The following is a 15953-nucleotide window of genomic DNA, read 5'->3' on the forward strand; positions in this document are numbered from 1 at the left end:
TTCAGTGGGAGCCCTGACTTGCTATGAAGTGTTTTTCATTACTCATTTCAAAGGAGTTTTGAGGGTAGGGGATTATGTGACTTCTGTGCATGCAGCACAAATGAAGGCTGGTGGCTAGTTCATTGTTCAGGGTGCAAACCTGAAACAACTCACTCTGTCGGTTGGACTCACTAAGGTACAGGCTCTCCCAGGTCTGGTAAAGACAATTTTTTGCTGTCCTCTTACTTTTGCCTCGTTTGGGCTATAGTTGCAGATTTGGAATGGTATTATGCTGATTTTGAGTAATACAGCTATATTTCTTCCTACCTAGCTCAGAATTTGCCCCAAGAAACACCTCAGAAAGGAAATGTTTTCTGTAAACAGCGTTCATGTAATATTACATACTCCTAAAACAAATAGTTTTAAACCAAAAATAGTTTTAAACCTAAAACAATAGTTTAAACCAAAAGCTCAGGTAATTTGCAGGTCATTTTTTACAACCACCTCTGTTCATTCTTACATTTCCAGCTCACTCTACATTTCTCTTCTTCATCAGAGTTTGCAAAAGATCCCAGCCAACTTCATGCGTGGTGCCCCCTGTGTGTGGGCCACTGGAAATGTGCAGTTTATGATTCCTTGCCAGTGTCTGTTGACTATAGCAAATCCATGTGAATCTCCTGGGAATTAACACTCAGATATATGAGCTCTGTATAAAGTATCTGGATGACCAGTTATTTGTGTTTTGCTAACAGAAAACACAATCATTTCCTTTGTATTTTGGAAAGCCTCCTTAAAGATATGTAGATTAACATATGTTTCAATCACACTGTATAGCAAGGAACAACTAAAGTTAAGGAAGCATGGAGATAGAGAATGTATTCAAGAAGGCTCCTGTGGTGGCATTGACACCTTAATCACTTCTGCTCTGATGGTGTTGATGAAGGTGTTGAGACAGTGGAGACTGAAAGGTATGCTCTTTGTGGGCTCCTGTCACCAGGGCTGCATTGATTCTCCTTTCTTTTTAAAATGGGGGAATGCCCCACTTCAAGACTCAATAAGTTCTGCCTATGCTTGCTAATGAGAAGATGTGGCATTGAGATAACTTTTAGTGCATACAAAAGTTTGGACTCAAGTCCCTGTAAGAATTTAGAACACCTAGAAACTGTATCTGGTACCAAATTAAGCATATTTGTGTTAAAATTCGCAGCCTCCAGTGGCATGACGGGGAGGAGATTGGTAACTGTGCAGCGGAATTTTCAGATCTCACTAGACCAATGAGTCCTGGGCTCCCTCAATATGTTGTTGAGAGCTTTTGACGAGCTTTGCCTGAACTGTGTTAGTAGGGCTGAAAGCCTCATTGCAGAGAGTCTGCAGAATGGCCTGAGCACTTGCCCCACAGACATGTAAGGAAACATGCTGCTGGAGAAGTCAGGAGTTGTGGTGGGCAGTCTCAGCAGTCATCGCTGTTCTCCAGTTGCTAGCAACTCATGCCTCATGCTCAGTTAGTTACTCAAGGGATATAATAGGAAGCAAGAAGAGGTGAATGGCAGGAGAGGATGAAGTGAGACAGGAGTGACTGTGAGAAAGGAAGATGAAGCAAATAGGAGGGAAGGAAAGGAAGCCTGAGGGGCCTTGTGGCTCTGGTCTGGGGCCAAGTTGTGCCAGACACATTCTCAGCAGGTCATCCTCTCACTCTCAAAACATGGGCAGAAACTTGGTGACATCCGGCAGTGGCAGTCAGGAGCTCCTCTTCTTGTCAGCTGGTTTCGTAACTGCAGAGAGAAGTAAATGGTCCTGGAAATGCATGGCTTTCCCAGCCTGGCATCTCATCAGCCTGTTATAGCTTCTGTATAATATCTCTACAAGCAGATGAAGAAGCAACACAGGCTATGCGCCTGGAAACCAAGCCCCACCCCTGAGCAAAGATTTTGCTCCCTAAAGAGAGAAGTGCCTGCAACTTCACTGGGGTCCAGGGTGACAACCACATTATTACCAACTGGATCTAGACAGGGCACAGCCATAATAATGAAGGTCATTGGCATTAATCCTGAGGTAAATTGCTATTTAAGTAGGTTACCTCTTTAAAGAAAGATTATTTTGATTTTGGTTAATTTTTCATTTCCCCACAGCCTGAAACGACCCGGATTTCTTTTAATTTTCCAGTCTACTTTCTTTCCTTCTGCCTAACCCCTCTGTTTCTCAAGATAAGGTCAAATTGCCTCTGTAGATGTCTAAATCACTTCTGCTGGGCTTTTCCACTCTTGCAAGAGCCTTCACAACCTTTCTGCACACTGGAGACATGAAAAGAGTGGGTGAGGTGTTTGATGTGGGAGACAGTTCCCTTTCAGGGCAACTGGGATGTGAGGAGTCAGTCAGTGTGTTTAAGGAAGACCAGAGTGATGGAGTTGACACACTGAAAGTGATACTTGTGTGCTGAATTTCTTTCTAAACTAATGAGTTAGGTAACTGTTTCTGGTGTTGCTGTTCAAATATTTGAATTGTTCAAGGCTTTTTGGTGTTCAGACATGGAGGAGGAACAGTAGAGGACAGGAATAATTTACCAAATATATTTCTCAGGCTTTGATGCTGTAACAGAAAAGCTCATAAATGATCTATGGTCCACTGAACCTTTTCCAATACTACTTGTATCTTTTAATGACTATGAAGTGTACTTCATGGGCTTCAAAATGAAAACTGTTGAAAAGGAAATTCTTTGATTCCACAGGGAGTCTCAATAAACTGAAGTGAGACAATACAGAGAGAAAATTGTACAACTGTTTGTCTGGCTGAATGTATATTATTTTTCTCAGAAGTATTGGCTTCTTTCAGTCTGGAATAGCTTAACTTTTAGGACATTGGTGTAATAAATGTACAAAGTTATACCTTCACTAAAGATCCCTTTCCCTATAAAGTGCCTGAAAAAGAAATAGAGTATTAAATATTTTATTATTCAATACCAGTATTTAGACTTTATCTTTCAGAAGTTACATTCAGATAAATCAGAAATATATTAGGTGTAGAGTTTCCATGGAAGAAAAGAAGATGGTTAAAGTCATGGCAGACTGAGAAAGAGTTTTCTGCTGACAAGTGATGAAGTCATTCCACAAAAAATATTTCTTGGTCTTGGCTCTAGACATGATACATAAAAAGCCAGTCACCTTATCTTGAGGACTTTTTTTCCCCTCTAGACTTGCACTGAAGCAGAACTTTGTCAATGCATGAGTTTACATCATTAGCACAGGTGTTTGGTTTCCTGAAGCATAACAGAAGAGACTGCTGTCAATGGGAGAACAGGGAACGAGGGGTGAAAGTGAGGAATGGTTTCTGTGTGATTTGCTGAAGCAGAAATGCAAACAAGAATAGACAGATTACTCCACATGGCAAACCCACATGTTTATGTTCCTGCCCAATCAACTGGTGATTATTGTCTCTTTGTTTTTCCACTTAGATCAAAACGTACTTGGCATGCCATTGAGTGTACAGATGCAAGTTTTACTTGATAGTATGTTTTGCACTTGTTTAGTTTGCTTTTCAGAATATTAGTGTCAGTAAAAAGAACATCCACTGCTCTCAAAAGACACTTCCACCTATGCAGTGTAGTACATACTAGTGAAAAACTGATGGAATATTCCTAAGTTGCTTTTATGAGTGTCCCTCTCAAGGCAGATATTTCTTGCTTGCATAAATCTCCATCACTCATCTAAAGGGACAACAATTTATCCCATTCAATCTCATTTCAAAACCTTAAAACTGCTCCTCTGCCTTTATTAGTAGTGCTGCTATCTGGGCAGCCAAATCACTAAGTGCTGCTCTTCTTTTCTGCTAGGTCTGTATTTCAGTTTCGATATTTCAGCTGAAAGCAACTGTTGCGGAATGTGATCCAAGCAAAAGTTCAAGAAGTTACTACCCATCACTGTAATATCTGTGGGCATATTCCTGGTTTGCCCCAGTTGCAATCTAATTTGACGTAACCTACACTTCATTGTTTCTTACTTGTGATTTGAGGTTCCACTAGTGACAGCTTCCTCCTGAGATCCTTCAGCTCCTCTGACCTCATCTAGCAGTATGGCAGGGTGAGCCAGTAAATAAACATTTTCAATTCTCATTGATTTCCCTCCTTTGCCATTTGGGGTTACACAGTTGCAGTTTCAAGTGTCAATTATCAAGATGCACTTATAAAACAGGCTGGCACAACCATGTATTACATGTACCATGTATTACATGTTCTAGCTAGGTAAGGCCATGCCACATAAATGTAGTGGTATACATTGCTGCTTTTTATTGTAGCTGGGCAAACACTGCGAAAATCTCTTCTACAATAATGTTCTCAACTGCTAAATTATGTGTCTGTAGCCATGCCAAACTTGTTTCTTTCTGTGTGAATTTTTCTTTCCCAGGAATATTCTGCTCATCAAATTTTATTATGTAGGTGTGGAGACAACTGTATGTGTAAATATTTGCTAAAACTGAATTTTCAATATGCAGAAGTACTTATGTGAGTTGTAGATGCCAAATCATTCAGCTCATAAGAGTCAGTGCCTCAGGAGTGTCTGTCTGGCACCCTGTGTGGTTCAAGGTAAGGCAATATTTGTAAAAGCAGCTCAGAGACAGTCTTTCATTCCCTTGGTACTGAAACTACTGGATGCCAATATGATCCTAAAGAAGAAAACGGTCATCAGGCTACCAGACCCTTGAATCGTCTTGTATCTGAAATCCTTTCTGCTCTTTCACATTGCAGTCAAATCAAAAGGATAAGAAAAGGCATGAGAGAACTGCTTGAACTTGTGGAACTCCTGTTGGTATCCAGCTACGCCACTTTGAAGTGTTTATTTTTCTGTATATGCTTTCCTCCCTGGAAGCTTGTCAAGTGGCAAAGTGGGATCCTTGTTTTTCCAGGATAACTATTTTTTTGGGTGATAAAATGAAACACTATCACTCACTTCCCTTCCAGAACATTAGTACTACGAACAATTTTTCAAATGCATGATTTTTATGGGAAGATATTTTGTCCATCAGTTTAAAAAACTGCAGGTTTTAGATGCTTGTGATTATCTTTTAAAAACGTGTAAAAAAGACGTCTCTTCAAAACTGTTGAAATGAAACACAATGTAAGCATATGCTGTTCTGTTTGAAAAATGCTTTGCTCTTCTTTACTTTGAAACCACAGCATAGTCCTCTTTCGTGACCCATTTTTTGTTGATAAAGGTGTAGTATTGCTTCATGTGTAAAAGTTACTAATACTGTAACTAACATTTAGAGTGTCGGCTTGGACTTGCTCTGTCATAACTGATTTACTGCCTTGAGTGAGAAACCTCATAGAACAGCGTCTAGGCATAATTATGACCAATTGCACCTGTACACCTCAAAGCAAACACTACCAAAACCTCAACTCAGCATAATTCTACTCTCAGTTGTACTTGAAACGAATAAATCACTGAACAACTCCACAGAAAGAATTTTATTTTTTAGAGGAAATCAACATTTTTCATATACTGATCCACAGCTCAGAGAAATACGGGAGACAAGAAACTAAAGAGCCCTTTTGAGGTGGTGGGCTTGAGCTGTGCTATTCAATTTGTCTCACTGTGGTCACACTTCAGTTGCTCAGAGAAACCTTTGGAAGTGTAACAGGACCTGTCATTACAGTGTAAAACCTATCGTGTTGAAACAGTGAAGATATATTAAAAGGTAATTTTTCCTCTAATATTTTTCTTCTTTTTTTCTTTTTTTTCCTTTTTTTTTTAAGAAATGGTTTGAATTACATGGCAACTCATTTTCTTTCCCCCTATATATCTGTATCTTCATATGCATTTTTGGATTTTATGATGTGAAAATACCAAAAGTTACAATTTTTAAGGAACTTTTGCTAGGTTCAAAATGTAGTGTAATTTTACTTGCATATACCTGCAAAATTCATTGGTTTTCACATTCATTTGAAAGTAAACAAGAAGTGTAGATTACAGTTACACAGTATTTGTTAAAGATGCCATTGAAAAATTTTGTTGAAATGTTTTCTTTTCAATGAAACTGAAGTCTTCCTCAAAATTCCTGTTATCCTGGAGAAACTAAACATCATGCCCTTCCAAAAATATTTTTCTGCCTTTTTCGTAGATGAAAATAAAAGTCATAAGAAAAAGGTAGATGTAATTTTTGCTGATTTTTTTTGTGTGTAGGGAAAAATATTATTTTCTGAACAGCTGTGTTTCTTATAGACCTACCATAATAACTCAGTATTTGTCAGTAATCAAAGAAAAGAATATATCAGATGCCAAATTTATTCCAGTTTCAAGTTTCCAAAGGATTATTATGAACAACAGCAAGGAAAAACACATGCCAAAATGTATTAAAATACCCAAGGGCCTTTCTGAAGTGAAACGTTAACCGTACCCTTCTTTTTGCGGACTGTGTTTCACTCTCAGCCAAGGAAAACTCTTGAAAGTGCCGTTCTGGGTGCCCCTTCAGGTAGTGTGCCTGGACCTGGGGGTCCTCAGACCAGGCTCATCTTGCCCAGTCTTGGTCCAGCCTGTGTGCAATGTTGTGCCCATTTAGGCTCAGGAAGGCTGTTTTTATCTTGTCCAGCCTCTCCAGAGATCTGCGTTGTTTTTTGCCTATCCCTACACATTGCAAGCCAGCTCCATCTTGTGCTGTACTTCACCTGTATTTTGCTCCCAACAATTGTCTATGTGTCCATAAAGCTGTCTGGGTATGTCTTTCTAATTTTTCAGCTAGGTATTGCCATATGGCTCAGTTTTCAGTCAGAAAATATCAAGATGCTTTTGAATTTTTCTGACATCTTGCAGTGTCTCTCTGGGCTAGTCATACATTTCCCCTAGTGCATTAAGTACACGGGTGTGCCACAGGGATTTTATACTGGCTGCACAAAACAGAAGATACGTATAAACAAGGAGCTCAGCTTTTCCAGCAGAAAATGTGGTAACGAACCCAGTCTAAATGGCGCGATTTTTCTTTCTCATGTAGACACCCAAAGGGTGAATCAATTCAGTCTGAAGTTTTTTGCTCTTTTCTAAATGAATTTTTAACATCTATTAACAGGAAAAAAAAAAAAAAAAAGAAAAAAAAATTGGTCTGAAATATCTTACTCTGTTTTAATCTGCTGGGGTTTTGTTCTGGAAAGTTTGAAAAGGAGATAAACAACTATCACTGATTTCAAGATTCAGGTTTGCATCTGAGTGCCCTACATTACCATAGAAAGCCTGGGCAGTGATTGACATGGGTAATGATGTGTATGTTTTATTGTTCTGGCTGTGTGAGGGCTGACTTCTCCAGTGAGACTGCTGCAGAGAAGGAATTCAGGTTTGCTTCCTAACAGTGATTTCAAGTATATACCTAATATCAGCTGTTTCTAGTGTGAGGTCTCAGAAGTTGTTTTGCTGGAGTGTCTACAGAGTGAAAGGAAAGTGATAAAAGTTATTACATTTTTTATCTGAGTGACAACTTGCATGCACCTAGTAGGTTGGATTTCTTTTCATATCTTGTTCTTCAAAGTGTATATAGGACTTAATGCACAAAGACTTACTCTCTTGTGATACAACAGTGTTGTGAATTGCTATAGGAAAACCATTCAGCAGCCTAGCATTATGATTTTCTTCCATGCTTAATCTTTGTCAGAAGTGTAATACCGAATTTTCATCCTTGCAAAGGAACCACTCTAGGGTCCAGCCATCAGTGACCTGCTGTGCAGCCCAGGAGAACAACCTCCGACATCGTTTCCCATAAACTCTAGCTGAACCTAGTAAAATATTGGCCATTCTGCATGCTGCAGTGGATCAATGTGACCTCCATTTATCTTTCATAATATAAATATTTTCTGTGGTTTAAGGCATTCATTGCTTCCTTTTGCTGTCAAGGAAATACATTTCAGTAGCACTTTACAGAATGTACTTATCTTCAGTCATTGCTGTAAATTTGCAGTGATCATATTTTCACCGTGCAAAATAAATCAAAATGTTTTGCCAGTTAGCTCACACAAGTCTCAACTTAAGTTATGACTAGCGTCAGTTTTTCCCCTGTTAATAAACTTCTTAGCTACATCACATTTTTAATGCATTTGGCTGTTTCACAGTTATAGTTAATAAAGAAGCATTGGAATAAAATCAAGGTCTGCAGAGTATCATTTTCATGTTTTATTTAGAACAGCATGGCTCCCATAAATAATAACAGTGGGATTTGTAAAGTGCCTCAGCCCTGCAGTGCTTAAAGTCCTGAACAAAGGAATGAATGCAGGATTAAAGGTGTCAGTCATTGACATATAATGACAAATAAACAAATTAAACGTGGTCATCTGGAACCTAGGGAGAACGAAAAGAAAAATAATAAAAAAGACCACAGAAGCAGTATGTGGGAAATAGCTTAAGTCAGGTACAGCTAGAAGAAGGTCTTCAAAAGTGGAAAGGAATTAAAGGATACAAAAGAAAGGCAGGAGCGTGCTTAACAGTCTGTTGTAGCAAAAGCAAGGCTAGCTGCAGGCTTCCGGCAGTGCAGAGGTATGTAGACACTCACACGATCCGGGGTGTGACTGCAGACCTTTGGTGCCCCTAATTCGCTAGAATAATGTCAAGAAACAAGCCATTACAGTATAAGGGACTCATTAGGTCTACATAACAAATGTATTGGCATTAGTGATATCTGTGACTGACTTTCAAAACTGAGGCTGATGTCAAAGGTGAACACTAATATCTCTGGCTTGCTAGCCCTGAGGTTGCTTGCTGACTGCTGAAGAATAACCCTTTAATTACCCTACAGTGCAGCATGTCTGACTTGCTGGGGTTATTTGCAAGCTTGTGTTTCAAGATCTCTGACTGTGGGCCTCTGACTGGCAGGGAGAATGCCCATGCACAGCCTTGTTGAGGCTCTTGGCTTAGCAGTCATGGCACACTGGGTTCATACAAAACCACATAGGAGCTCTCTAGGAGGCTGCTGACTCAGCACTTGCTAGTAATAGAAGCAGATCAAAATAGGCGGCAGCGCCTGGGAACTCTGGTCCATGTGTGTGGTCCTGAGAGCTGTCATGTGAATAGATGGTGCTGCGATGTGACATAGTTTGTAGAAACTGATGAATATTAGAGATGCCTATGTACTTGGGACATATTTGAGTGAGCTTATATAAATGGGGAGAGAAGGAAGGCGAAACATGGAGAGGAAGTGTCCCGCTTCCTCTTCCAGCTTCCTCTCATTTCCCTTGAGGTTTTGCCATGTCAGCTTTGCCAGGGTAACCATATGATAGTCTTCATTAGGCTTAACTTTCTGCTGTAATTTGTACGGCTTTCTACTTCTGCTCACCTTTTTGTTCTTTCTCCGTCTTTAGGGTCTGTCATCCTTTCTGAGAACATGTCTTTCCTCTCTCTTTCTCTTCTGCCTCCAGCACAGCTTTCTGCTCCACTGACCATTTTTTCAACCCTTGCTTTCATTTTTCACCATCACTTAGACAGAGCCTTGTTGCTTCCCTAGCGGACATGGCTCTGGGTGTTGATGTGCGGAGTCTCTCTTGCACTACTGCTTGCTCCCACTTGTCACTCCTTTTGCTGCAATACTAGGTGTGCTTCAGAGAGGAGCTGTGGGGAGGAGACACTAATCTGTTCTGCTCCCTTGGCCTCTCTGCCATAGTGAGCACTGATGTGCAGAAGTACAGAGCATGTGGTGCCAGCTACAGCTGTAGAGAGAATGTGTCTGGAGAAAAATCACCTGGGAGAAAGCTACTCCCTTACCACATTTCTGAGATGAAACCTTGAACCAGAAGATAGGTGGTGAACTGACTAATTTGAATGCAACTGGTTTAAGTAGGTTTGGATTTCAACTAAAAATATTCTCTCAGCTCTTGCCGCAATCCTTCATACTGTGTCTATAGAGTTTGTGTATGGAAACACAAAGTTAATTGCTTGGGTGTTTCCAGAACTTCTTCGGTATTTAATTTTAGATAACACATGAGGAAGTGTGTTTGCACTTGAACGTAAGTTCTTTTTTACATCCTCAGTTTATAGTACACAAATGTTATTTTTATAAAAAGTTCTTCCTGGTCACTACAGTAACTGGCAGATCTCATTCAGACTGAATACATAAACTGTCTCCTCCACACAGCTGTCACTCCCTCCTCCCCCCGATGGCACACTGCTAGGACAACATTGCTAATTTCAGAGTCACTAAGGGGAAAGAGAAGACTATATTGTTCAGGGCTGCTGGTCTGACACTGCTAGCAGTAACACAATAGTTGCATATTAAAGAAAAGTGGTCATAAGTGTTCAGAGAGACTTAGATGCTAATGAATATCGGAAAAAGCATGCAGAATGTTCTTTTATGAGTGTATGAAAGTGACATCCCTGATTCACCATTCTGAACAAATGAAATCTGTGCTTCCAAGACAGCGCTGTGATATGTTTTTGTTTGACAGCATAAGACAAACTGTGGTATGTTTTTGGTTTTGTTTTTCAGAAGGGTAACCTACCAATGCTGAAAGTGAATAGTCTGAAAGGGAGTGACACTGCCACTGACTTCTGTGTTAGAAATAACACCAACCAAAACCCAAACTTGGAAAAAGCAAAGAAAAAAAATAGAAGCAATATCCCTGGCTGAGCTGGAAAAACAGGAGATTAAATGAGATGAGCTTAGTTTGGTTCAATTATTTGCTGAGATCTGGTCTGAGATCCTTGGGCTGTAAGACTGACTAGGACAAGTGAAAAAGACCACCTTAGAGGTGGAGTATCTCTGAAAAGTAAACACAAAACTGTTAGTATGGACCAAGAATTGTTTCTCTACACTTCTGTGCAAGCAACACCTAAAATATCAAGCTGTGCCTTTATCTATGTCTTTTGTCAAGAAGGATCAGACTTTTTTAATCTACAAGTTTCCCAGAAAGATGATGAAATCTCTGCCCCTGGAGATATACAGAACTCAACAGGGAAGGGCTGAGCAACTTGATGTCACTTCAAAATTGTCCCCGCTTTGAGCAGAGTGCTGGATCACAAACATCCAGTGGTCCCATCCAACTTAAAATGTTTCAGATCTCTATATGTTGGCCCTAGCTACTTTCTCATGTAAAGTTTCAATGATAAAAAAAAGCGGCCCTTCACATTAAAAATAGTAACCAAAAATAGAAACAGGTTAAATTGTCCCTTTTGTGTTTAATGTGACAGCACATCCCAGCTCCACACCTCCAGGCACTGTAGAAAGGTGCACTGAGAAACCTGAGGTGCATGCTTTCTGAGTGGCTGTGATGTGAGAAGTATGTACCATTGCCACACCTTTCCTCTTTCCCAGAGCAGGACCTAAGCTTCTGGGTGAGGTTTTATGTTCCTACAAAATCTGGTATAGAAGGAGGGTAGCACCATAATTCAGTAATCTCAGGTCAGTTATCTTTTCTTCCTCTCCTTTGTAAACTGGGATACATAAAGAAATTATGCACTGGCAGAATCTCCATGTTTATTGCAAAGTGAAATCAGTAATTAATGAGAAATGCCTGGCCTCATTTGCCTCTCGGATGGCACATACATACTTAGAGGTGGCATGAGGATCAGGTGGTAGGAGCAATTTTTATCTTTAATGGAATGACATAAAAATCTTTGTGACAGCTCAGGATTTTACATTACATTTAGCAATAAGAAAAAATCTGAGGACACTTGAGTTTTATAATGAATGAGCATTATGGAAAAGAGAATTTCCAATAATACAATGAAATGGCAGGTATCTGGTTGGCAAATAAAACCCATGTGTCAGTGTTCAAAACTAAGCAAGCTGTAGTACCCTAAAGAGATGTCAGCCACCTTCATAGACTTTGGCGTGTTTTGCCACTGCACAGTCTTAGGTGACAAAAATAACACTAATCCCTGGATATTCATTTCAAGAGGAGAAAATGGTTCCCTGGACAGGCAAAGTAGATTTCAGACTATGGAAGGAAATACTAAATGAACACTAAATGACTGTCTGTTTTCTCAGGGCTTTCAAGAATCATTCATTCATTCATTCATTCATTCATTCATTCATTCATTCATTCTGGGGTGCATAGCAACTCATGGTTGTTGACAAAAAGGATTGTGCTTTTAATGGGATTATTTTTTTTAAATGTGTTTATTTGTTTATTTATTTATTTGTTTATTTCAGCTGTAGAAAATTTCAGTGGACAGTTATGTCTGGCTTTTGTCAATGACTGAGATTTTGGATTAAAATCATCAAGTATGAATTAGCAAATTTGTACATTATACGAGAACGTATACATAGAGATTAAATGCACATTGGTTATTCATTATTGATCAGTTTCTTTTAAAAAAGATGCAGAGGCAAATAGTATTGAAATATGAAATTATCAGTTCTTCCCCATGCCCTTCCCTCTGGTGCACGAAACAGAAAAGCAGTAACACAGTTTGCGGAAATAGCACTGCTGTTCATGCAGTGTCTTCAAAAACCTTGAACGAGAGTCTTCAGCCAGTAGGGAAACAGAGACATTAGTTTTGGTACTCTTACAACCCGTAGAGCCTACTTGCCAATCACTTCCTGGTCTGCAGGACAGAAGACATTGAAAGCCAAGGATTCTTCTCACAGAGACCTGTAACAATGCTTTGCTATCTTATGGATATCTTTCCTGATCTGAATTTACTCTTGCTTTTTCGATCTTTGCTGTGAGTCTTCAAAAGTAAATATTATTCTGCTTTCTCCCTATGTGTATGCTAAAGGAGTGCATACGTGCCTCAAGCTATGTATTTTCCAGCTTCCGTTAAATGTTGTCCCTGAGGAGTAAGTATCCATTGTGTGATGGAAACTTTATGTGCCATGAAACTTGGGAGGTTGCTATTTGAATATTTCTTTCAACCTGTTCAATTACAATTGCTTCCTAGACTTTAGTACACCTGATCAACATAATTTTGCAGTAATACTGTTTAATCACTCTTCCAGAGGCCAAACTCCGCACAATGGAGATGGTGTAGCTTTAAAAATATCCTGCATAAACCTCCAGTTCTGTCTGAAATCTTTTCTGTTTTGTCAATCACCCCTTTCTTGCTACAGGTTGGATCAGAATGATATTGCTTGGGATGAGTCTCATTACAGGCTTTTCACTCCTGGTTTCTCCATTTCCGTGTCAAGCTTACTAACATGTGCATTTGCTGCTTGTGGAGTGTTATAAATCGCCCAAGAGTAGAACCAGAAAGTAGTTCAGCTCTATTGTTTCATAGCAAATTACAAAGCTCACATTAAGAGCATGTACTTGTCTTAAAGGGGTCAATTGCAAGTCATGATTGCTGATGGTATTGGAAACACAGCGAGTAAAATGCATTTCATGTTATGAAGAAGATAAACAGAAAGCATAATGCAAGTGAAGACAGATAGCTTTTCCTTCACCAAAATATCTATTGCCTCTGGACAAACTCCTCTACTTAAGAAAACTCTAAAGCTAACCTATGGTCTCATATTACCTTTAAAAGGAAAAATAAACTCTGGAAAGTAACATAAAACACTCTCTAATCAAAACTATTTCATCACAGTCAAACAACTCAAACTGGTTAACAAAAGTTTTTCATTTCACTCAATGATGACAAGCAGAAAGTTTAGATTTGTTCTTGGAAGGGTAGAAGGTAGCTAACAAAAACCACAGGTAAGAAAGGAAGTTTGTCAAGCCCAAACTGAGAATTGTTTCATGAACTGTTCCAAAACAGAACCTTAATCATTTGACTCATCGGCTAGCCCTGAGGACTGTTTCGCCCAAGTGAATTTTCCAATATGTGTTTAAAGTTTGAATTTGGTTTAACTTTTAACCTCAGCAGAAGCAGTCTGCGCTGTGACTGTTCCAGGAAGTACCTGGAGAGATCTCTGGAGATTTGCTGTCCTCAGTGGGAATAGCATTCTCCATTTTTTGACATCCATAATAGGGAAAGGGCAGAAGCCAAGAAAATGCAGCGTTCACCCTTTATTCTGTTTCTCACATAATCTGTCTCGTTAAGCACTTCCTCTGAGCAGAGTTTTCATGTTGCTACATGTATTATCTTCTCTTTCCTCTTTCAGGAAGCTGTCCATTATAGCAGCCTTTTGCCACGTTTATTTCAGATAGCAAAATTTACTACAATACCCGTGGCCTTCTAGCTTTGTTAGCGTACTGATTCTGTTCCTTACATCTGATACCATCAGACAGCTAATGCAAAATGTTCCAAAGTCATTCTTCTCTCTGCACACTCCCCGCCTCCACCCTTATTTATTTGTGAGTTAATTTATTTTCCTCTCGGCTGTACTTCCACATTTTAAAAAATATGGTGGATTCTTTGAAAGAGGCATGGCTGATATAATGGGTGCTAGTCTTGTGATGACAGCAGGTTGTCATCACAAAGTATTTTTTCTGGGCCTGTGATTTTGCAAGAGCTTGCTTTAATGGTTTTTGATTGCTTGTCAGCTTGTGTTCATCTGATTGTGTTTCACAGTGGTGCCCATCTCTCCATCTTACAGGTCTCTGGTTAGTTTTTCTGACTAGGGACAAGAAATCTAATGTCACATTAATACATAGTGATCCATCACTTCAGTGCAGTGATTTATATATTTGTATATGTAGTCCTGCGTAATTTGCTTATGAAAAGATCTCCAGGTTTTACTTCAGGGAAATCTTTAGTTCATTCTCATAACCATATTTGTCTGTCTCTGTCTGGTATTTATTCTGCCTTTTTTTTGCTCTTAAAATGTCTGTGTTAAAAAATGGAATGTGAATGGAATCCTTTCTCTGCTGAGCTGCACAAACTGTTCTCAGGTAAAACATATCTGCCTCACCTCAGGTATAGGACTGCGGAGTGCTTCCATGTTTTCTGTCTGTGACCAGCATAGCCTGTTTTCACTGCCCATCAGTCTGGATAACTAGTCTGTGAAAATGAGGCAGTCTGTGATGGTAGATGTCTTGCCAATGCTCAGCTCATGCTTGCCATTGCTGCTGTATATTTGAACTATCTCTTTCTGTTGCTTAACTTATCCTTCTCCGTATTTTCCTTCACAACTTGAAAATGTCAATTTTTAGTCCATGTAGAGAACCTACAGTTTTTGAGTTTGATGTATTCTTGTAGATATCTGAATATCATCAGTTAAGTGCTTTTATCCAGAATGTTATGCTGTTTTATACACGGGATGCTGCTAAATACACTGTTTCCCATCTCTAGATATGGTGTACCTGAGAGTCAGACAAGACATCCTCTAAGGTCTGCCTATTCCAATAAAATTATAAAATCGCACATTTGCAGATCTTTGCCTCATATGAGTTTGTCCTCAGATTTTTTCCAGTTCATCATTTCATAGAATCATATAGTGGTTTGGCTTGGAAGAGACATCTAGTTCCAACCTCCTGCCATGGGCAGGGACACCTTCCTCTAGACCAGGTTCCTCCAAGCCCTGTCCAGCCTGGCCTTGAACACTGCCAGGGATGGGGCAGCCACAGCTTCTCTGGGCAGCCTGTGCCAGTGCCTCATTACCCTCATTGTAAAGAATTTCTTCTTTATATCTAATCTAAATCTCCCCTCTTTCAGTTTAAAGCCATTTCCCCTTGTCCTGTCACGACATGCCTTTGTAAATAGTCCCTCTCCAGGACTGTAGAATTTGCTTGTTGAAGAGGTCAGTAATTTTTATGCAGTTTGGCAATGCAAGGCCCGTAGTTTTGTCAAAAACTTGATTATAATTGTTGAAAAGGAGCCTCTTGAAACCAGTATTTTCTGCATTATAAGTCCAGAGCTCACTTGTAGGAAATCACTGATTTCTTCTAGCTGGCTGCTGATGAACAGTGCTGCTGTAGTGTGGTGGCCTGTAGGTTATGGTTAAGACATAGACTGGTCTTTTTTGGATTTCCCTCTTAGTCCAAAAAACAGCGATTTTGCAGCTGGTACGTACAACCTAAAGAGCACACAGCTGCTGAATACGTTATTTTTCATGTCCAAGAGTTGGTGTGGTTATTGTTTTGAATTTCAGATCTTTTTTCCGTTGATGCTCTCAGTTTCCAATTTCATATG

This window comes from Psittacula echo, assembly GCF_963264785.1.
Source record: "Psittacula echo genome assembly, chromosome: Z".
In the NCBI taxonomy this organism is placed as follows: domain Eukaryota; kingdom Metazoa; phylum Chordata; class Aves; order Psittaciformes; family Psittacidae; genus Psittacula; species Psittacula echo.